Raw genomic sequence first — 23,588 nt, forward strand, 5'->3', positions numbered from 1 at the left:
GTGAGCTTAGAAGCGGATCCCTTAATTAGGTCAAGCCTTCAGAGGACTATAGCCCCAGCTGACAGTTTAACTGCAATTCCATAAGAGACCCTGAGCCAGAACCAGCCAGCGAAGCTCCTCCTGGTTCCTGACTCTCAGAAACTGTGTGCAATAATAAATGTTGGTTGTTTTAAACTACTAAATTTGGGGGTAATTTGTTATGCAGCAATAGATAACTAATACAGTAGAGACTAAGGCAACTGAAGAAAATGTAGAGATCCCAGACTTACATAACATTATGGGCTTTTCTAGAAAACATAGAACTGATACAATTCTATAATACCTAGTTTGCCTTAGGCTTTTCATCCTATTAATTCCTTTCTCCCCAAAAGTTTTCAACACGTTTGACTGGAAGATTCTACTCTCTTGTGGAAATATACTTCTAGCTGCATAATCAAAGTCCAGAGAAAAATTTAGACTTACTTTAAGTTGGTCATGGTTTTTCTCTATAAATATTAATGTTCTGTCCTTAAATACTAGATGTGCTTTTCTTATAATAACCACAAAATGCATTATGCGAGAAATGTGATTTTACGTATGTTAATTCTAAAAGAGAACAGCTAACAAGTTTTAAAATCTTTTTCCACGATGGAATTTTCTTATTCTTATTAAGAGTTGACAATAGGTAACATTCCAGTTGAATCAAACTGGAGTGCTCATAGAGGATGGTATCTTCTTTGTAGATGCATACCTCAAAAACATGTGAAGGTGTTGTTGCCCACTGTCAGATGAAATGAACTCAGTGTTAGAAAAAAACTATTCGTATGAAAGAAAGAGAAAAAAAAAAAGAATTTCCTTTCTTTCACTGGTTTAACTGTGCCAATTTGTTGCAATAAATATCTTTACATAAAAACGTGTATGATGAGTGGTAAGAGTATGATGGTATTCATAGACTGCCTCCCCATCACTTACATGGCTATCGAGTGGCTCCGGGCAACCGTGTTCGTCAAGCACCATCCCTTGGCCTCAGTTGATGGGGCCAAGGTGAACATCTGTTAATCCTGGAAATCTGAAATGGAGAATGGGTGCAGCCATGAGAAAGGAATGGGAATGATTTCATTTTTCTCAGGATGGCTGGGCCTGTGCCATACAAATGGTTGCTGTGGGTGGCTCTGTTTTTATGTGTGTGATATGAAGCAGGGGGAGACTTTTGGGTGAGAAGGAGGTAATGAATCACAAATTTAGAGACCAGTATACATAGGAGTCCAAAGAATGTTTCCAGCAACTTCCCTGTCCTTAAGGTCCTCAGGATACTCCTAGGTACTTCTCATATATCTCTTTTTGTTGTTGTTAAACTCATATGCGTTTCTTAAAAATGAGAGTTCTAACACAGAAATAATTTAGTGATATATTCTAAGGATTAATTAAGGAAATCAGGAAAGATTTAACTAAACAGTTATTGACCACACCATTGAGAATACTAAATATTTAACAGAAAGAGATTAGTACAAGTATTATGTACCCAATACAAATCAAGCTATATGGAAATATTAGGGTAGGATTACATGTTTATAATACATGTTAATGAAAAAAGCAAGTTTGGGAAGGTTATGTTCTATATGATCATGGTTTTTTTTAATTTTTAATGTTCATTTATTTTTGAGGGAGACAGAGAGAGACAGAGTGAGAACAGAGGAGGGGCAGAGAGAGAGGGAGACACAGAATCTGCAGGAGGCTCCAGGCTCTGACCTGTTAGCACAGAGCCGACGCAGGGCTCGAACTCACAAACCATGAGATCATGACCTGAGCCAAAGTCGGACGCTCAACTGACTGATCTACCCAGGCACCCCTCACATTTTGTCTTTAATTTTTCATATATAGGTATACAAAAAATTATGGCATCATGTAAACAATAATGTCAGTAGTGGTTCTCTCTGGTGAGATTGTAAACATTTTTATTATCCTCTTTATTTTAAAAAAATCTCATTATCAGGAAGGAACTTACACTTCTTCTGCATTAAAAACAAATAAAGTTTCATACCAAGAGTAAAATTAAAATAACATAGAACAGGGGCTCCTGGGTGGCTCAGTTGGTTAAGCGTCCGACTTCAGCTCAGGTCATGGTCTCACTGTTGGTGAGTTCGAGGCCCGCATCGACAGCTATGCTGACAGCTCAGAGCCTGGAGCTTACTTTGGCTTCTGTGTTTCACTCTCTCTCTCTCTCTCTGCCCCTCCCCCCCAAAATAAATAAACATTAAAAAGGTTTCTAAAAAATAATACATAGAATGTTTGTCAGTTTACAAGTTGAATAAGTAAAACCAAAAGCTGTAAAAGTTAAAAAAGAGAGAACCCAGCAGTAGCTTAATATCAATTAAAAGATAATACAATGATCATGAAAATATGAAACAAAAAACAGACACTCCTGCAAATGAATTATAGTTTGACTATCACGGTTATACTGTATAGATAAACAACAGGCTTATAAAAACTCATTGGATAAACGATATGTGGTTTGTAAGGCTCACTTACTCTTTGTGGGCAATTAGCCACTGTCTGAAATCTCACTCATTCAGTAAATGTTTGATCCAAAGAGTAAGTTCAACAGATAACAAACATAACCTGGAAGGATGATGTATGCTGAACTAAGCACACTGTGATTAACTGTTATTTATATTTAAAGCAGATCGTTAGGAAGGATAAAAAAGAAGATATTCAATGAAAAAGTAGAAAATGATCAGATTGCATATTGAAAACATGTTTTGCAAAAACAGATTATCTAAACCATGACTCATTCAAATATAAAACATTAAAATCAAACTCTCTAAATACCTGCTTGGCATCTCACCCCTTCTAACCTGTGTTATACCAAAGAACTTCAATCACAAGATGGGGTTGGCAGTATTTCAGAAATGCTTTTCAACAGCACAAAAACCTTTTTTTGGAAACTAGGATTAGCTTAACACAAATATGGGTATGCAAAAGTAGGCACTGAGCTATGCCATATTTATTCAAGTGGAATTCTTCCAATATTTTCTGGAAGAGAAGTACTTTTCAATAATGCCATTCTGTAGACCAACATCTTAGAGAAAATGCTTATGAGCATTCATCTTTTTTTTTTAATGATTTTTCTTGAGAAGAAAAGGGCATGAAAGTCGGATACCAAGATAAATCTCAGAATTTCTATGTAATTAATAACTGATTTCAATAAAGCTCATTTATTTTTTTTAATATATGAAATTTATTGTCAGATTGGTTTCCATACAACACCCAGTGCTCATCCCAAAAGATGCCCTCTTCAATACCCATTACCTACCCTCCCCTCCCTCCCACCACCCATCAACCCTCAGTTTGTTCTCAGTTTTTAAGAGTCTCTTATGCAATAAAGCTCATTTAAAAATAAAATAAGCTTAGGATTTTTTTTCATGCGGAAGTTAGCTCCACTACCCTTTTTTCCATCTTTAAAATCCTAGAAAAAATTACTTTATTTGGATCTACAAACATCAAACTTCTCTCCTTCAGTTCATGCGCAGCAACATGTCATCAGTGAACTATCTCCACATACATTATCTGTACCGTAAGCCATTGACACGACTGTCTCCATCTTTTTACTGCATATTACTGCATACAAGCTATTTCCACCTTAAGCTTCTTCAGTCTGGTCTCTGACTTGATGATGGAATTGAACTGCATGTTCTCTCCGCTCACCCACCATCACACATAACACTAAACTCTTACTGTTTCCTGGGTGCCCAGTGTCTGCCAGTTCTTTTTCTTGTTTGCCCCTGAAATCTGATAATTACCTGAAATTCAGTCTATCACCCAACTGGTCACCTCTTCATAAAGTCTTCTTTTAAAGAACTCATTCACTGGCAAAATTTCAACTCTCACTTGATTCCTAAAGCTTAGCTCCCATGGCCTGCTGGTCAATACCATTAAGTTATGGCCTTATCTAGATTAGGACCCACCATCTTGTCCACCAAGATGACTATTCTCATTCTTCATTGCTTTATTACTAAGTTCTGTCAATTCTTTCATAGAATTTCTGAAATCCATCTCTTGATTTTTCTTTGCAATTACCTTTCATAGGTAATGGTCTTATTATCATGTTGATTTCTCCCTGCCTCATGCCTGACATTGGGTATCTCAAAAGGAGAGGTAAGACATAGGTTTCCATATGGGTGGGCAGTGATCTCAAAAACCGTGGTTGAGAGTCTGGGCGAGTGGGACATAGAAGGAAGGGGAATCAGTTCAAAGATACCTTATTGAGTTGGCCACCACTATGGGTAACTGATATTGGTTTTCACCAAGATGTTCTAATGACCTTGTGAAATGCATCTTTGAAAATCCCTGAGGAAATATTGACGTATAAGTTCCTGTCCCTCTTTGATTAAAAAATGGCTCTACCGGCAATAATTGCCCTGCACTTTCAGACTATACATGCATAAGTGTGTGCAGTTCTGCTGGCCTTCACCATGACATTAGAGAAACTCCGGGCCAGAAGTGGTATGTAACAATTTTGAGCTTATGTTAGTTTTGTCTAGCTGTATCTGTAAGACATGGGCAAAGAGTACTGGGTACCTTATAAAAGGCATGTTACTTGATTTGCTATGTATGTCTCTTATCTTTTTAATGCAATTCTAAATGTCTTAGTGGCATAAATCAATTCAATAGAGATTTTGACCCACAACTACTATCACCCCTCTGGCTCTGTCCCCAGTAATGTGAAAACGCTCCCCACCAACTACTATTAAACCTTGTGCTTTGAATTGTTTTCTCGTGATACTGCTGTGTTCTTATTACCTGATTTCCTTAAGACTATGGCACATCTAGGTACAAAGTCTGACCAGTTTACTATGCAGTCCCTTGCTAAAGAAATAAAGAAAATGAGTAGACTGTCTAAAGTTGAAACACTGGAGTCATTACCTCTCACAGTCCAGTCAACTAACCTGAACTTCCAGACTATGTTTTGAAATCTTTCACCTCTGGATCAAAGTCAAATTGTTCAAGTGACTTAAGGTTGGTTTTCATAACATTTACTTATCTTTACATCCCACAACCTAGGAAGACATTTTTTACATACTCTTCTCTATTCTATCAAGATGGGCTGGAAGAAGTTGGCAGTTGTGTATTCAGTTCAAGTGGTGATGATACTCAAACTATGCCTATGTCCTACACAATGGTGTTTGTTTATAGAATGTTCTAAAAAAGAGTAGACATAAAACAAACTCCCCTTCTTTATCCTTTGGGTACAATATAACATCCACAAAAATTTATTGAGCTCTTTATTTACTGGTTAGTGGTTTTCAAAAGTTGAAGATAAAGTTAATAGAATTATCTACTCTAGTGGAAATTTGGGGAGTTCTTTTGACCCAAAATAAATGGCCTTAATGTTTTTAAATGAGGGAAGTTTGAGAATTTGAAAAATGTACTCATTCACTTAACAAATGTTCCTTGAGCACGCTATTGTGAAAAAGCACTATAAGATCTTGTTCGTCACTTTAAAAACTGGTGCCTATATTTCTGCTTACAAAATACCAAATACACTCTTGCAAAACAAACAAAATCTCAGAAACATAAAAGTACCTGCTAACACTCAATCACTCAAAGATACTGCTAACCTCTGATGGATGTCTTTATTGTTTCTTTGGTGGAATGCACTGAACACTTTCATGGGAACAAATCAGAGGTTAGAAAAATTTAAAAAAAAATCTCTATTCAAGTAGACTCTACATTTTCCAGGTACTGAGATTATGTCTTATTCTTTATGGTATCTACCCCAAGAACTAACACATATTATATGCTAAAAAAAGGTTCACAGCAGCAGTTCCTGAGTCTCATTAAGACCCAAACCAAAACAAAATATATGAATAAGCTCTATTCCTTGGTGTCTGCTGTTAAAGAGATTTAGAGTGTTCAGTCGCATTAACTCTTTGGTGATCATAAAGGATGTTCACCAACCTTGAATAGAGTCTCTCTATGTTCACCAGAAGATGATAAGCTTTGGTGTTTAATTAGGAATGGAATTTGGTGGTATAGGCAACAAAATATATACTGATGTGGTTGTTGAAAGTCAGGAATGTGGTATCATTTGGAGCACATGTGGTGATGGTGTCAAATTCTTAACACTCTTTCATCCCAACTCAACCAGAGTAAGGTGAAGATTGATTTATCATATCAGCGACTCATTTTTCATACATGATAAAAAGGTGACTAAACTATAAAATTATCATCTTAATATTTCTACCAGGAAGTTCAAGTAATTGGAAAAACAAACCAGGAGACCAAACAAACAAACAAACAAACAAACAAAAAGAAACAGAACAAAGCCCGTTATTTTTCCTTTGTTTGGGAATTACATGAAACTTTCCTTCAGAAAATGTTTTCTAGCAGTTATTTGTATGCTGGATCTGAACAATTAGACTGTTTTAATACAGAATATTTTCCCTTTTAAACTTAGTATTAAAAGGGACATGGTAGGGGTACCTTGCTAGCTCACTCAATAGAGCATATGACTCTTGATCTCAACGTTGTAAGTTGGAGCCCCATATTGGGTGTAGAGATTACTTAAAGATAAAATCTTTTTTTGTTGTTGTTTCTTAAAGGACGTGCTAATCAATTCATGGGGAAGAGTACCTTTGCACCTCCCCATCTTTGCACCTTCAGTACATAAAGCAGATATTTCCAATATCTTGAAAAGGGTGAAAGTAGGTCCCACATTTGTATAACTAACTTCTTTTTGCCCTTAAAGAAATTAAACTAGTTTTTATGTTGATTTTGGCTACAGTTTTAATATGTAATCAAGTTTTATTATGAAAGAAGAAAGCAGACCTTTTGACTTGACAAACAAAGAAATAATAGGTCTGACATGGGAGACTTAGGGGGCAATGGATAGTGGTACCAGTTATTGAAATGGGGGTGTGTATAGAGACACAGGTTTGGGGGAGCTGGAGAATCAGGAATTCTGTGTGGTTATGTGATGTCTCTGATGACAGAATTCAACCTTGGTCTTGTGTCCCTGGCACTAATTTGTCCCTGAACTTCTGCCTTAGTCCTGCTTCTTATTCTGCTCCAGTATATCATAAAAAGTAAAAAATCTCACTTAGCTGTGCCCAATTCCTTTACTGGGGCTTGGCATCACCTCTTCCCTGGAATGACAGGTCAGGAGGGAGGATCATCATATAGAGGCAGCCCATCCAGATGTTACTTCTGGTCTGTCTTCCAAAGCCCGGTCATTGCTTTTTCTAGAACCCATGTTGAGCAGCTTTTTTATGGAACCCTCCACACTAAAATGATGGATCATCAGTCTTTTAGAAGTCATGCTCCTTTCTGATTTGTCTGTCTTGTAAAGATTCAGCTTTGTCCCAGCAAGTCCTGAGAGGGCCAGTTGTTCAGGTATAAGGACTAGTTTTCAGACTATTCATCTGTTAGCTGAAGAAAATAAGATGCTATGGGATACACAGACAATAGTATAATTAAAAATAATCATCAGGATCTTTAAGATCTCATCAGGCAGAGAAAACATATGCTATTTTGCCTCAATCACTAATTAGTGGTAGTTTTCAATAAGAGGCATTTCTGTTTTAAATAATGTATCTGAAAATGGAACAAATGCCACTTTTTAAAGTAAGCCTCAAAATAATGAAGGGTGAAGTTAGAATTATCAAGTTATTTGAATTGCGCAGTTAACCACTAGAATAATTCAGCTAATTGACTCCATATCCCCTCCATTATCTTGGCAATTTAGAAAAATTAGTGGTTCCTTTCCTGAATTACCCAAGTAATTATGGTTGTAGACCTGAGCTATTGTCTTTTTATTGTAAATGATGTTCTGATTGGGTTGGTAATATTTTAAGTAACATTTTAGGGTTCAGTTTCTTTCATGGGGGATAGAGAAAATCCAAGAAAGAGGTCTTCTAGAACTCCATGTATTCTGACAGATGCCAGGCACACATTCCATATGCACAAAGCCCAAGTCAAAGCTAATGTTCATTCTGACATTTCATGACCAGCATTATAATTCTCAAGTATGTAAAAATTTTTATTAACTGTTTTTTTCAGTTTTATTTTAACTGGTTTTATTTTATTTTATTTTATTTTAGACAGAGGGAGAGCGGGCAGGGGAGAGGTGAAGAGGGAAAGAGAGAGAGACAGAGAGAGAGAAAGAGAGAGAGAATCCCAAGTAGGCTCCTCACTCAGGATGGAGCCTAGTATGGGGTTTGATGTCACAACTGTGAGGTCATGACCTGAGCCAAAATCAAGGGTTGGATGTTTAACCGACTAAGCCACCCAGGCACCCATGTAACTGGTTTTAAAATGACTTAGTGGTTTGTCTAATTGAATATATTGAAATTATTTGTTAATAATCTTATTTCCCAAGGCTGTCTAACTAGTTCTTTCTTACGTATTTTGCCAGGCTATTTTCTCAACTAAATGGATGGATATTGGCCTTACTTTCCTCAGGTCAACTGTAGAATCAGTGAAGCATTCTTAGCTCTAGAATTTACTTCCCCTAGTGGTCCAACAAATGTAAACTTACTACCTTTTCAGAGATGGCACTAGTTTTCTCTTGGCAATGCTGAACACAAAAGGAATAATGTTCCATGTCAAATGACCAACTCAAGGGTTCTATAAATGCATTTGCATAAGCAAGATACAGGATATATTTTTAGAAATTAGTAAACAATTCTATTAATATATTTATAACAATTGTTTAATATTATAATAAATAAAACGTTTATTGACCAATAAAATAGCAATGGCCAATTTAAAGTTGTGAATTAATATGCATGTTTATACTCCATTGCATTTGTATATAGAACAACTAAGATATTTTTATTATGAGTAATGCTTTCCCAAGCAAAGTAAACCAAATATTTATCTGGGGAATTTAGGCAACAGAAGATAACTTTGGCAAATTATATGTTTTAAGCCAATTTGAAGAGAAGTTACTTATCTCCTGCAAGCAATATTGCTCATATGCAAATCTTCTGACCTATCTTAAATGCATTAGGATTTTGTTCACTCCAGCTTCAGTGAACTTGTGTAAAAGTCCATGACATTATCAAATGGCAAAAGAGATGATATCTATTGGTAAGATGTATTTTTCCCACTAACCCATAGTGGCCCTATAAATGCTTAGCATTTATAAACAACTGATGACATGAACGGATTACAAAAGCAAAGATATCACTTTTCTGTTTCTCTTCTGAGGAGCAAGAAGTCAAATGAGAAGAAGAGGATATAAATAAAAAAACAGCAACAACAACAACAACAACAACAACAACAACAACAACATAGACAAAAGAAACTGAACCCAAACAAAACCACCATGAGTGACATCCCAGAATATCCATGGGATGTCAGGAAGAAATTAGGAAAAATAGAATCATGAAAGATGTTTGTTTTCTTGAGCCACCCAAATTATTTAGGACAATTGCAATGAATTCTAAGGCAAGCTTAATGCTCAGTAAGAAATTGATTCAGAAGAGTTAGGTCGAATATGAGCAAAAAGTGACGAATCAGCAACTGAATACAAAAAATGCTGATGCAGAAATTAAGCAAACTTGCTGAGATCTATGAAAAGGGTTTACGTTTGTACTAAAAATCACCATAATTTCCCATGTGCTACTGGTGGCAAGGCAGAAAGACTAATTTTCAAATATCAATAATAATCACAAGGTTTTTTTTGGAATGCTGTGCTAAGAGCTTCACCGAATTTACCCTGATTATTCTCACAGCAACCTGTGGGGATCTACTCAGACACACAGAGCTGGTATGAAGATGATTTTAAACCAAAGACATTTGAGATTTAACAGATACAGGAAGAAGGCTTTTTGGAGCTTATCTAACTAAAGGCAGAAACTTCTGGGAGCGAGGATGCCATAAATCCCTTCTCAGAGGAGTTTTACTGGCCAGAAAAAGGACAGAGAAGAGAACGTGCATCTGCACCAACAAACATTAGCACAGACTTTCTTATCTCCCATTTGTTCCTCTAGAAACCCATCTGTTCTTTCCATAGAAGCCTTTTGTCCCTCCTCCTTTCCCCTTCTTAAGTTAGGCATATAAACCCCTGTCTTTAGCTGTTTGGAGAGTAACATTTTTCTCTTTGCTCCTACGACAAAGGTGAGTAAGAGAGGACTTTTCTCTTGCTAATCTGACTTTTTTCAGTTTAATTCACATGTCCCCAGCTAATGAACACAAGACTGTACGTAGAGGAAAATTTTTCCTCTGATGAACTAAAGGATGCAAGTAAATCTCAACTTCATTGTAGATGTGAGAAAACAGAGAAAATAGGAAATTTGCCCAAATTCACTGAACCTGAAGAGCCAAGATTCAAATACAAGGCTATTAATTTTACACTAGTAAAATTCATTAAGTTGTTTATAGTGGATCTAAAGGCCCTCCCAGCCCATGTGAACTGTCATCTCTTTCAAGCAATTCTTCCAAGACCCCACCATTACTGTCTTAATTCTGAATGCTTTGGCATTCACTGGGAAGGATGTTATTTGGATGACTGCAAGGTTTACCCAAATTATTTGGTAAAAGCAAAGATAAATGAAGCATTTAATTTTACTTCCTTCACAAACTGGTTTCTAAGGTTGCTTATGTTTAACCATTAGAAGAAATTCCTTACATACAATTGGAAAATTGACTCAAGGTGAAAGAATCTAGCATGACTAAGACTTGCATTTGTCACATGGCAGTAATGAGGAAGTTGAGCAGACAATACACAGGACCTACACCAGCCAGAGACCAATGTCTCTTAACCCTTGGACATGCCCAGCCCTGCTATGCTGAAGAAAAGGCCTTAGAACAGCTGTTGCTAGCAGCCATGAGGGACGGCAGCCAGCCAGGGTCATGGAGAATCAACTGCAGCTCCCAGATTAAAGGGGGAGTAAAGCCTGCGGAGGAGGAAGGGAGGTAGGACAGGGGGGTGAAGATGGAAACAAAGTCCCTTGTGATCGACACAGGAAAGGAAACCACCTGCAAAACACCAAAGTAGTTGGCACCGGAGAGCTAACTGTGCTACAAGAAGGCAGGATAAATATTACTACCTCCCTTCACTGAAAACGATTAGGATTAACTAATAGGGATAGATTTCCAGGATTTTTTTTTAAGTCAAGTTACAGAACCAAATGACATTATTTTTGTTTTTCAAAATCCTCAAAGTGGTATATATTTCCTAAGGGTACACAGAAATATCCATCTGTAAATACAAAGCAAAAGAGCTAGAAGGATATTGTGGCAGTCTACAAAGACCACCAAAGGGGAAAATTCAGAGGCTACCTAGTGAGGACTTGCTGGAGCAAGGAAGTCAGCCACCATCACTGATGTTTGGCAGAGACTCAAAGACACGCAGTGGGTGAAGAGTGGTGGAAGGGAGGGTTATAGGGGAAAAAAGAGAGGAAGAAAGCTTCAGGTATGCTGTGATTGGCAATCACTGGCATGGGATGCTAGAGACAGGCTAACTAGAAGTCAAGTGTTCCATGTGATTGGTTGGGAGAGCATAGTTGGCTTTCCCTGGTTGCTCCTGAGTTGGAAGCTGACAGTCATTGATCAAGCTCTGAGACTTCCGGACCAGTTGCTACACAGTTTGTGGCTTGGCTCATGAGCCTGCTTGCTGCAGAGGATTTGTGTCAGAGTTCTTTTGACAGATATAGCCTGGCCCTTCTTTGTTGGCGTTTTCAGTCTCTCATTATGTACCTGACTGATGTTACTGGCACTGTTGGCAAGATGGGAAGGAGTAGGTTCATCAAGGTCTAAATTCTTTCTGCAATGTTTTCTTTTCTTGTGTAAGAAGAACACATTACTCATTTTTTACTTGTAAATTTTTTTTAAATTCTGAAGCCAAATGGGAGAAGGATGTTAATTGTCATTTCTAAACCTTATGATGGGTTCTATTCTTATTTTACAGTAGAGAATACTGAGACACTAAGAACTTAATCCGCCCAAGGCCATACAGTTGAGAAAAAGCAGACAGAATTTAATTCCAGGTATACCTGATACTAAAAGCTACTGTTCACTGTGCCATGCTGCTGCTTACAAAAGTATAATTATTTTAACATTAACAGAGAGAACCGTCATTACCACTCACAAAACGTAGGCATAGACATGTTGGACTAGCACAATATTAGCATCTGTTAGCATCTGTTAGTACAATATTAGAATCTCCCTACCAGTATGATAATAGAACTCAGAAATAGTTGCTGCCCTTTTTTCAAATTAGGTTTATGAAACTATCAAATAATAGTCTTGGATAAATTATTACAGTCCAATCCCTTGTATTTCCGGAAGAGTAGCTTTGGCTTTTGAAAAAGAGAGAGCATTTAAAATGCAGTTATGGGGCGCCTGGGTGGCGCAGTCGGTTAAGCGTCCGACTTCAGCCAGGTCACGATCTCGCGGTCCGTGAGTTCGAGCCCCGCGTCGGGCTCTGGGCTGATGGCTCAGAGCCTGGAGCCTGTTTCCGATTCTGTGTCTCCCTCTCTCTCTGCCCCTCCCCCGTTCATGCTCTGTCTCTCTCTGTCCCAAAAATAAACGTTGAAAAAAAAAATTTAAAATGCAGTTATAACCAATGATAAAACAGGATAGTAAGGAAACCATGTATTTCTCAAATAATTCCCTTCAGGGAACAATCTATCACCTATATTGCTGAGGAAACGGTGTGTACCAATTTCTCTCCTCTTTCTCAGGAGATGCTCATGAGTTCATTTCCTGTAGGTTTAAAGCAGGGTGTGAACCACTTGACTTTTTCATGTGCTAATATAGCTAACCTAACTTTGAACATCTTGTTGATCAAGAGCTTATAAAGGTGTTATATTTACCTCAGGCTTAAGGAGTGCAAACCAATACTTGAAGGGCTGAACTCTTCTCTTTTTTAAAAATCTTTAATTGGAATCACAGGTTAGGATGACCTATGAATTAAAAAAAAATAAAAGTAATTTTTATATCAGATAACTGTAGCACTCACCTGAGACAACAGATTAATATCTATAAAAATTTTTGCTGTTTTTTTTTGCCTTAAATGTTACCTCAGTGATTCATACAATAATCCCATGTTTCACAGCACGAAGTACCACATTAAAATCATCTGGAAAGCTTAGAAAATTCTATCAATGTCTTCCCCCTTACTGCACACACATCCAAAAAATTCTGGTTTAATTGGTCTACAGTAGAATCTCTATGTCAGTGTTTTGAAAAAGCTTACCAGGTGATTCTAGCCAGCAGCCTGAGTTGAACAGCACTGTTACAGACCCAGATGGTCAAAATGAAAAGGATTTCATGACGCAGTTGTTCACCCATCTCTTAGGGTCCTGGAAGGCTGACTCTACCCCTACCCACCCAGATCCAGATCTAGTGGTGTGCACATGACTCAGTTCAGAGTAATCCAGAGCATAGGGGAGCCCTCCCTGAGAAGTTTCCGCCAGTCAATGGGAATGGATAAAAAAGTGTTTAGAAAGAGAATCTAAAGATTGAGAAACAGTTCAGATTTTCATTCAATAAATATTTATTTATGATATGTGTTGGCTGGTGACAGATGACTGACATTGAGCCCCTGGCTCTATCACTAGTGTCTACTAGAAGTTCTATAGTACTAGCTTAGGCTATTTAATTCCATTTTTAGTTGGTTTTCTTCTTTTTAATATGGAATTTATTGTCAAATTGGTTTCCATACAACACCCAGTGCTCATCCCAAAAGGTGCCCTTCTCAATACCCATCACCCACCCTCCCCTCCCTCCTACCCCCCATCAACCCTCAGTTTGTTCTCAGTTTTTGTCTCTTATGCTTTGGTTTTCTATTGCTTGTAACCAAAAGCATCCTGAAAAGTATAATAATCATTTAACATATTTATAACACCAGAACCAATTTTTGAAGTTATAGAATAGCTCACCCCTTCCCAATTCCTGTTCTTCTAACCATGGGTTTAAAATTTGTGTGTGTGTGTGTGTGTGTGTGTGTGTGTGTGTGTGTGTGTGTGAAATATAACATATACAGAAAAGTATACAAAACAGTGTGTGTAACCACTTCCCAATTCAAGAAATAGAATTTTACTAGCAACCCAGATGCTCTTTTGTACTATCGTCTCATCATTAATTCTTATACACCCATTGAAGGTAACCAGTGTTCTCTGACTTTTGTGGTAATCCGTTCCTTTTGTTTCCTTATAGGCTTACCACCTCAGTGTAGATGTCTAAAACACAAAATTTTGCCTGTTTTTGATTTTTTATATGATGGGAACTACAAAGTGTTTGTGTTTGACTTCTTTCAACATTACATTTGTGAGATCCATCAACGTTCTTGCATATAGCTGTAGCTAATTCATTTTCATTGTTGTATAATATCTTATTCTATGAATATGTAACAAGTTATTTATTCAGTCTATTGATAAACATGTGAATTGTTTCCACTTTTTGGCTACTGTGAATAATGCTGCTGTGGACATGCTTGTACATATCTCTTCATACACTTGGGCAAGCATGTCTGTTGGGCACATACCTAGCAGGAGAATCACAGAGTATCGAATATAATCATGGTCAACTTGGAAAAATACTGTCAACCTGGTTTCCAAAGTGGGTATAATAATCTAGATTCCTTCTAGCAATGGAAAGGAGTTCCTTTTGCTCTATATCCTCATTAAGACCTGACAGCTGCCTTCTTAATGTTTATTTTTCAAGAAAGAGAGACAGAGAGAGAGAGAAAGAAAGAGTGCACGAGCGGAGGAAGGGCAGAGAGATAGAGGGAGACCCAGAATCAGAAGCAGGTTCCAGGCTCCAAGCTATCAGTACAAAGCCCTACATGGGACTCAAACTCACGAACTGTGAGGTCATGGCCTGAGTCAAAGTCAGATGCTTAAGCGACTGAGCCACCCAGGTGCTGACATTAGCTGCCTTCTTAAGTGTGCCTATCTAGGTAGGTGAGTAGGAATTTCACTTTGATTTTAATGAACATTAACACAATGACTAATGAAATGAACTATTTCTTGGTAGTTTACTGGCCATTTGGATATCTCTTTGTTCAAGCCTTTTGCCTAATTTTCTATTTTGTTGTTTTGGCATTTTCATAGTGATTTGAAGGGAGATTCTCTGTGTACCTGAATAAAAGCGTTGCAAATATGATCTCCAGTTTGTCTTTTCACTCTTTTAATGGTGTATTTTGATGAGCAGAAGCTCTTAATTTTGACTTAATTTGACTTTACAATTAGCGTTCTTTGTGTCATGTGAAAAAAGTCATTCCCTACCGTAAGTTCAAAAAAATATTCTCCTTTGTGATCTTCTGGAAGAATTGTTACGGCTCTAAAATCCACCTGAGTTGATTTCTGTGTAAAATGTTAGGAAAGGATCATTTATCTTTTCCATGTGGAAATTGACTTGTGAAGTACCATATAATGAGATGATCCTTCCTCCACTATAGTGCAGGGACATGTTTTTCGGGTTTTTTTTTTTTTTTCCTAAATCATGTGCACGTGTGTGTGGGTGTTTGGGATTTCTATGTTATAAGTCTATTTTGTGCCAATACATCATAGGATTAATTACAATAACTTCCTAATAAGTCAAAAAGCTATTCAGATAGGTTCTTCCACCTTGTTCTTTATGTGTATTTTGACTATTCTTAACCTTTTGCACTTCCATATGTTATTTTAGAATCACCTTGTCACTTGTGCTGATCCCCACTTAAGTATCCCATGTAACAAAGCTGGTTAGGATTCAGACTGGAATTATACTGAACCAATAGACCAATTAAGGAATAATTATCTTCTTCATAACATGGTAGTCTTCCAATTTATGGGCAAAACATAGCCTTGTTTCTTTAGGACTTCTTTAAGGTCTCTAATAAAATGTGGTAAGTTTCCTGCATGGTATGCTTGCACATCTTTAGTTAGATCTAATCCATGGTTCTTTTTAATGCTGTTTTAAGTAGTAACATTTAAAAAATTATTTTTTTCTGATTTTTTACCAGTATATAGAAATGCGGTTGACTTTTGCATATTGAGTGTATATCTAGCAAACTTGCCAAGCTCACCTTTTATTTCCAATACTGTAACTGTAGATCCTCTTGGATTTTCTCTACAATCACATGCATTCGGACTATGAACAATGACAGTTTTAGTTCTTCCTTTCAAGTATTCCTTCATTCATTCATTTTACTTATTGTTTTGCTGGCTAGAATTCCTATACAATGTTGAATTAAAGTGTTCAGCATAATAACATTCAATTCAATATAATAAAAGTATGTGATATTCTTGTTTCCTATCTCAAAAGGGAAGCATTCCATATTTTAGGTATAAATATAATGCTTAATGTAGGTTTTTTACAAATGTTTTATCAGATGAAAGAAGTTCCTTCTACTTTTAGTTTACAAAATGTTTTATTCACAAATAGACGTTGAACTTTTCTGCATCTATTATGATACAATTAACTATTCTTTATTCTGTTAATCTGGTTATTTATATTACATTTCTAATATTAATTCAGGATTTAATTCATGAAATAAACACAATGTGGTCATCATGCATAAAATTTTGCATTAATATTGATATATTATCTATGTGTGAGGATTTTTAATTTCCTTTCTTATTATCTGCTTGTAAGGTGTGAGTACCAAGATTGGCCTGGCTTCAGAAAACAAGTTGATGTTTACTCTTTTTGTCTTCTCTGAATGATCTTGTGTAATATTGGCCTATTATATTGGCATATTACATTACATTCTACATTGGTAGAAGCCTGGCCCTAGAATTTTCCTGTCAATGTAGTGATCTAGGGTCAAGTTGGCTAATCTTGTTCACATCTTCTACACTTCTGCCGAGCACACATTACACACTTTTTAAATTTGCTTGTTCTGTTACCAAGAGAGGTGTGTTTTTGAATCTTAGTTCTTTAGTTAACATCAATTTATGCTTTATATATTTTGATGCTATATAATTACACATAAATATTTTTATATCTTCATGATGGATTAAAACGTTTATTATAATGAAGCATACATGTTGTTTCTAATAATACCTTTTACCTTGAAGTGCACTTTCTCTGATATTTATATCATTACCTCAGCACCCTTTGGTCAGTGTTTGCATTTTTTCTATCCTTTTAGTTTTTTTGCATCCTCACATTTTTAAATACCATGCTTGTAAACAGTACAACATTGAGTTTGTCTTTTAATGAAGCACTTAGCTCTTCTACATTTAATGCAGTTAATGGTATATTTATGTTTAAAATTATTTTAGGTAGTGTTTCTATTTATCTTGTATCTCCTTTCAGCCTTCATTTGGGTTTTTTATTTCATTTTGCCCTCTGTATTACCCTGAAGGTTATATAGTCTTTGACTATTTTTGTAAGAATATTCCTAATGACTGGAACTCATATGATTGAATTATCAAAGTCTACTGTTATTTAATAGATTCACCCTCTTCACAGACAAGACAAAGTCCTTCGAAAACTCACTTAACACCTGACTTATATCCCATTCTTGTAGGTATTTTAATTGTCTCTATATTTCCCCCTAAGACTTTATTATTATTATTATTATTATTATTATTGCTTTATACTACCAGTATTTTTATATTCCCTTCCCCCATATTTGCCACTCTCATTGTCTTTCTTTCCTTCCTGCATCTTCAACCTTCTGAAATCATTTTACATGTATCTAAGGAACTCTCTTTAGTATTTCCTTTAATTCAAGTCTGATAGTGAATTCTCTTAATTTTTGTTTGTATGAAAATGTCATTTTGAAAGGATGTTTTCATTGGATATATACTTCTAATTTGGTAGTAATTTTCCATGAACACTTTGAAAATGGTATTCTGTTATTTCCTAGCTTATTTATTTTTATTAAAATGCCAACTCTTGGAAAACAGTTGAATGCTTGTTCAAAAAAAAAAAAAAATAAACAGAATTACCATTTGACCCAACAATTACACTCCTAGGTATACACCCAACAGAACTGAAAACAAGTACTCAAACAGATACTTGCACATCACTTGCACATTAGAGTAGCATCATGCATAACAGCAAAAGATCCAAACAACCTATGTGTGTATCAAACAATAGATGAATAAACAAATGTGGTATATACATACAATGAAATATTATTCACTCATGAAAATTAATGATGTTCTGATATATGCTGCATCCTGGATAAACCCTGAAAATGTGCTAAGTACAATAAGCCTGTCAGAGAAGAACAAATATGGTATGATTCCATTTAAATGGAATATTTATAACAAGCAAATTTATAAAGACAGAAAGTACAATAGACATTAGCAGGGTCAGAGTGGGGGGAGAAGAGAATGGAGAGTAATTTTTTAACCGGTACATAGCTTTGGTTTGAGATGATAAAAAGGTCTGCAAATGGAAAGCAGTAATGGTTGCACACCATTCTGAATGTCATTAACACCACTGCATTGTAGACTGAAAAAGTTAAAATGGTAAATTGTATGTTATATACATTTTACCACAATGAAAAACAAAAAGTCAGCTCTCAAACTGCTTGTTGCTCTTTAATGCAATACTTCCTTGCCCCTCCTCCCCCCCCCCCAGCTGCTCTAAAATGATCTTGTTTTTGTTTTTGAGCTTTTTTTTTTTCTTTTGCTTTGATGTAGTTCTATTTTTGTTCTTCTTGCCTACAGTTCCTAAGCACCTTGAAACTAGAGCATCATGTCTTTATTAGCTTTGAAAAGTTCTTGGTCGTTATCTCTTCAAATATGGCTTTTGTTCCTCTCTTCCTTTCCTTGCCTTCTGGGACTAAGAATCTGAGACATTCTCACTAGAATGAGATACTATTTCCCATCCTTTTCTCTCTCTAAACTTTATTTTGGATACTTTAATTTTACTAATTTTCATCTCAACTGTTTCTAAGTTTTCCATGCTTCATTCTGCAGTTTGTGACCTATATTCCACTTCACAAAATCTCTACATGATGTGTCTGTCTTTTCAGTTCTGTTTTCAATTCTAGAATTTCTAGTTGTTTCTTCTTAATTTTTAAATTTTTAATCTTTTACTCTCATGAAAAGTAGTAAGTATAATCAGATAAATACAGCATGTGTCTGGTAACTTCAATGTGTACAAGTTCCTGTGTAACTCTTCTACAGTTTCTATTGCTTTTTTACAATACATCTATTTTTTATCCCTGTTGTCTTGCTTCCTCACAAAATTGTTTGTAGAAATAATCCTGGGAATACTGACAATCCAGGATCACCTCAAAACAATCACAGACAGAGGATTGCAAGCTGGTGGTAGTCCCTGAAAACACTTGTCTCCTTTCTGGCTCTCTTTTTCTTCTAAGCGATACTTGGTTCCCAACTTGATAATGAACAAATAGTTTACCACAACCTCTGTTTGGGGGGAGCCTTGGATACTCATCTCTATGCATTTAAGGGCTTACTCTAGGCTGCAAAACCATGAGCCAGCCACTTCATTTCTGTTCCTAGCAGAAAAGTAGCCCCAGTGCCTGGCCATTTCCTTAGTTCTCATCCCTCCCCCAGATCCTAGCTTGATAATTCATCATTATGTTGTTAACTTTGAGATACCCACATGCTTTTTTTTTCTTAAATAGCTTTTTAAGTTGTTCTAGAAGGAAGGTTGATTAAAATTTTCCAACATATCAATACTTACATAACGAATTTAGACCCAATGTTTCATACTCTTTGAGAAATTCCATTCACACAAAACTTAACAAAGAACCTCATGGGTAAAAGTTTGACTGCATTCAGAGGAATAAATTATCCATTTTTAGAGTAAACCCTCCCAAAAATTCAATGTAAATTTTTTACTGTGAGCAGTGTGTTATAGAAGGGACAAGTTGCCTGTCACCTATTGTTAGCATCAAATAAATCAGAGCTATTTGGCTCACAGACCAAGATTTCTAACTCTGATTTCCAAGAGTGAGATTAAGGATGAAAATGTTCCAGAAAAACTACTTAGGAAGACCTTCCTTTTTCTTTTTATTATCTAATTAATTTTGCATATTTTATTTCCCAGCAGATATGCAGCAGCTCAAGCTTCATTTTCTTATCAACTATTATAAAAGCATGTGTGAAGAGCAACCCATAATAATTTTGAGAAAGTTTCTGGGAGACTTGGTAGGAAAGCAGAATAGCCATTTAATCCTGTGTTCTATACCAGGGGCCTATCAGGGCTCTACATCAGCAACATATAGAGCCTCAGTGAGATCAAGGCCAAAGACTGTTTTGGTATGGCCTGCAAGTTATGAATGGTTTTGTATTTTTAAAGGGCCATGCACACACCCACAAAAAATCAAAGCAGCACATGTAACAGGTAACATACATTATCCATCTATTTACAGAAAAAGTTTGCTGATCTCTGTTCTATATCATCTTGCCAAGATGTTGTGAAGGTTCTGAGAATTTTACCCTATTTGCAAGCTAACAATTTAGCTTGTATCATTTCATGGATGGTGGCAGAAGACATGAGACTCTAGGGTCAGAAACAAAAGACTTTATTTTTCACAGTAATAGCAGTCACGAGATAATCAGCATTTACATCAGTTCCCTAAGCCCCAATTCCCACAGGGCAACATGAAGAGAGCCAGGTAAAACCTGCACACACAGTGGCTATGTTACAAGAGAGGAATTCAGGGAACCTGAGCTTAAGGAACCTGAACCTTCTATAATGGGCAGTTGAGCATACCTGCTCTTTACTCCCAAGGAGACATTATTTCAATATTCAAAGGCCGGTTGCTATACAAGCATTCAAGAAAAAGAGTCTGGAACAAAGGCAGTCCATGTCTCTGCTTGCAAGACATGTAGGAACACAAGAGATCCAGGGAGAATGGTCTTGCAATAAATCTAAACTTGTTATCTACAGCTACCACCTTCAGCATGTTATGGTATAGCTTTATCATTCCAAAAGTGGACCTGAGCCAAAAAAACTGTTAAAGTATTTTCAGTATTCTCTTAAAAACCAGAGGAAACATATACACATAGAAATTTCTTAAAGCAGTTTAAAACCTTAACATTTAAAAAACTATTTTCGGCTACCTCAAAATTTCTGATATTCAGAAAGGTTTATTTCTGACAGGGTCCAGGGAACTGATGAATTACTCTATATTTACCTTCTAACTACCTTCTTAACTGACTCCTACATTTTATTTAGTAGAGGCATAATTTAGTGTTCAACTTTTAGTACTACAGCCCAAAATGTTTTTAAGTTATCTGAGAATTAATGAGAAATATACATTTTAGATAAGAAATTCAAACATGTTAAGGACACTTTTAATGTATGATTTAATCTGTATTATAGTTTTATTTACTTTCTTGAAGTAGAGCCAAATAAGTAGTTTTCTCACAGCACTATAAATGCAACCATATTTAAGATTAAAATGCAGTTTAAAAAAAAATCATGGGGCGCCTGGGTGGCGCAGTCGGTTAAGCGTCCGACTTCAGCCAGGTCACGATCTCGCGGTCCGTGAGTTCGAGCCCCGCGTCGGGCTCTGGGCTGATGGCTCAGAGCCTGGAGCCTGTTTCCGATTCTGTGTCTCCCTCTCTCTCTGCCCCCCCCCCCCGTTCATACTCTGTCTCTCTCTGTCCCAAAAATAAATAAACGTTGAAAAAAAAATTAAAAAAAAATCATAAGATAAAGTTTTACAAGGCTATAAACTAAATAACATTCAGTTAAATACATAGCAAGCTGCTTTATTGAAAACAATAAGCTTTGTGAAATTGGGAATCTTTTAGAGACTCTGGGTCATCTTTAAACGACAGATATGGGACAGTTACAATTCCCTCAGTCCAACGTGAAACTTTCTTAACCCCCAAAACCAGAATTATGAGGTCTAATCTAAACTGACTTGAGGCTTCCATTATACAGGCCTGAGCTGAAGAACTCTGGAGAAAGTAAGGTTAGTTTGAGGCAATACAGAATCATGTGTTTCCAAATAAGAGGAACTATCTGGTGGCTTTGAGTTCCTAGCCTACTGAACAAAAGCCAAATATAAGACTTGATGTTACACTAGCTAATTTTACACAGTAAGTTATAGGAAGCTTAAAAATATATATGAAACAGGAATGTAAACTAAAAATGTTTTGCATGGTTGGTTGCTACCCACTACTTATAAGTGTCACTATTTAGTCTTGTTCAGTCACATATTTTTTTTTTAACAGCTTATTTATTTTTGAGAAAGAGTTGGGGGGGAGGGGCAGAGAGAAAGAGGGAGGCACAGAATCTGAGGCAGGGTCCAGGCTCCAAGATGTCAGCAGAGAGCCTGATGTGGGGCTCGAACTCATGAAGCGTTAGATCATGAGCTGAGTCGAAGTTGGATGCATAACCGACTGAGTCACTCAGATGCCCCAGTCTCTTATCTTATTTTGGATTGAACTACAAGTCATTTTAGCTTAGAACTAAGTCTGAGCTAGGTTCACATGGATTGTTTTTATATACGCAAATAATAACTCATTTGGTTGTCCTTAAGTGTATTGAGAGTCTTCATCTACTGTCTTTTAAATATTCTATTAAAATATCTATTATAGGCTTTCTAAGGCAAACATAAACTCCACATAAGTCAATTTCATTTTATTTACTTTAAGACAAAGCTTAACCATGAATAAATTGGTATTAGAGATGCTTAAACTTCTGACAGCATTTGATACAGTGTTTCAGATGAAGTGAGGACATGTAAATTGAAGGAAGGTTGGAGAGAAGGTATTTTCTAACTTCTTAGGGTATATACTTCATGTCTGGTAAGACACTGTCCTTTACTCATAGCGCTTGCCTACCCATAGACTTTTAGGACCAGTGAAGGAAGAAAGAGTAGTCATTTAAATGTTAAACAGACTTTTGTTTAAAGTGATTACATTCATCATATTCATGATCTACAGTGGTTCCTAGATGAAGTTCACACTTAACATGTCTTTCCAAAAGAGAGAAAAAAAAGGCTGAGCTATATGTGAGGTAAATTTAGCTATCTTTATATATATTTACAAAGCAAATGACAACATATGAAATAGGCTTCTAAGCAATTCGCATGTACAACCTGAAAATCATAAACAAGATTAAAATTTATGTACAAAAAAATTAGAAACAAAGGGTAAAAATTAAACACAAAATAGTAAAAGTATTTGCAACACATAATAGGCAAAAATGTTAGTATCTTTAATTTGTAAAAAGTTTTACAAATCACTAGGAAAATATGCACTGGCCCAATAGAAAAATAGGCAAAGGATATTAACATGCAGTTGACAAACAAATGGAATCATGTTCAACTTCAATCATAATTAAATAAATGCAAACCCAAACAAATTATATTTTCAACTATCTGAACAGCAAACAAAGTATTCTGGGGCACCTGGGTGGCTCAGTCAGTTAAGCATCTGACTTCGGCTCAGGTCATGATTTCACGGTTCATGGGTTCAAGCCCCACGACACGGTCCGTGCTGACAGCTCAGAACCTGGATGGAGCCTGCTGCAGATTCTGTGTCTCCCTCTCTCTCTGCCCCTCTCCAGCTTGCTCTGTCTCTCTCTCTCTCTCTCTCTCTCAAAAATAAACATTATTCTGATAATATACAATGCTGACAAATAGTCATTGATTAAAAGGTAAATTGACACAGTTTTCTGGAGGGCAATTTTGCAGTATTTAGATAAATTTAAAATGCTTACACATT

The 23,588-nt window shown here is 36.3% G+C and overlaps 1 long non-coding RNA gene across 1 annotated transcript in view; it reads right to left on the reverse strand.

The window, feature by feature from the left end:
- LOC124515347 (uncharacterized) overlaps positions 1 to 23,588 on the reverse strand; it is a 52,534-nt gene that overhangs the window by 23,480 nt on the left and 5,466 nt on the right. The window contains exons 2-3 of the long non-coding RNA XR_006962797.1: positions 12,801 to 12,890; positions 952 to 1,048 (exon numbers count right to left, since the gene is read on the reverse strand). This is a non-coding gene — a long non-coding RNA (uncharacterized LOC124515347). The remainder of the gene's footprint in view (positions 1 to 951; positions 1,049 to 12,800; positions 12,891 to 23,588) is intronic.

The sequence above is a fragment of the Lynx rufus genome, unplaced genomic scaffold (assembly GCF_022079265.1).
Source record: "Lynx rufus isolate CCGP_SWC_20201006 ecotype Redwood Valley unplaced genomic scaffold, mLynRuf1.p SCAF_1, whole genome shotgun sequence".
NCBI classification, from domain to species: Eukaryota; Metazoa; Chordata; class Mammalia; order Carnivora; family Felidae; genus Lynx; species Lynx rufus.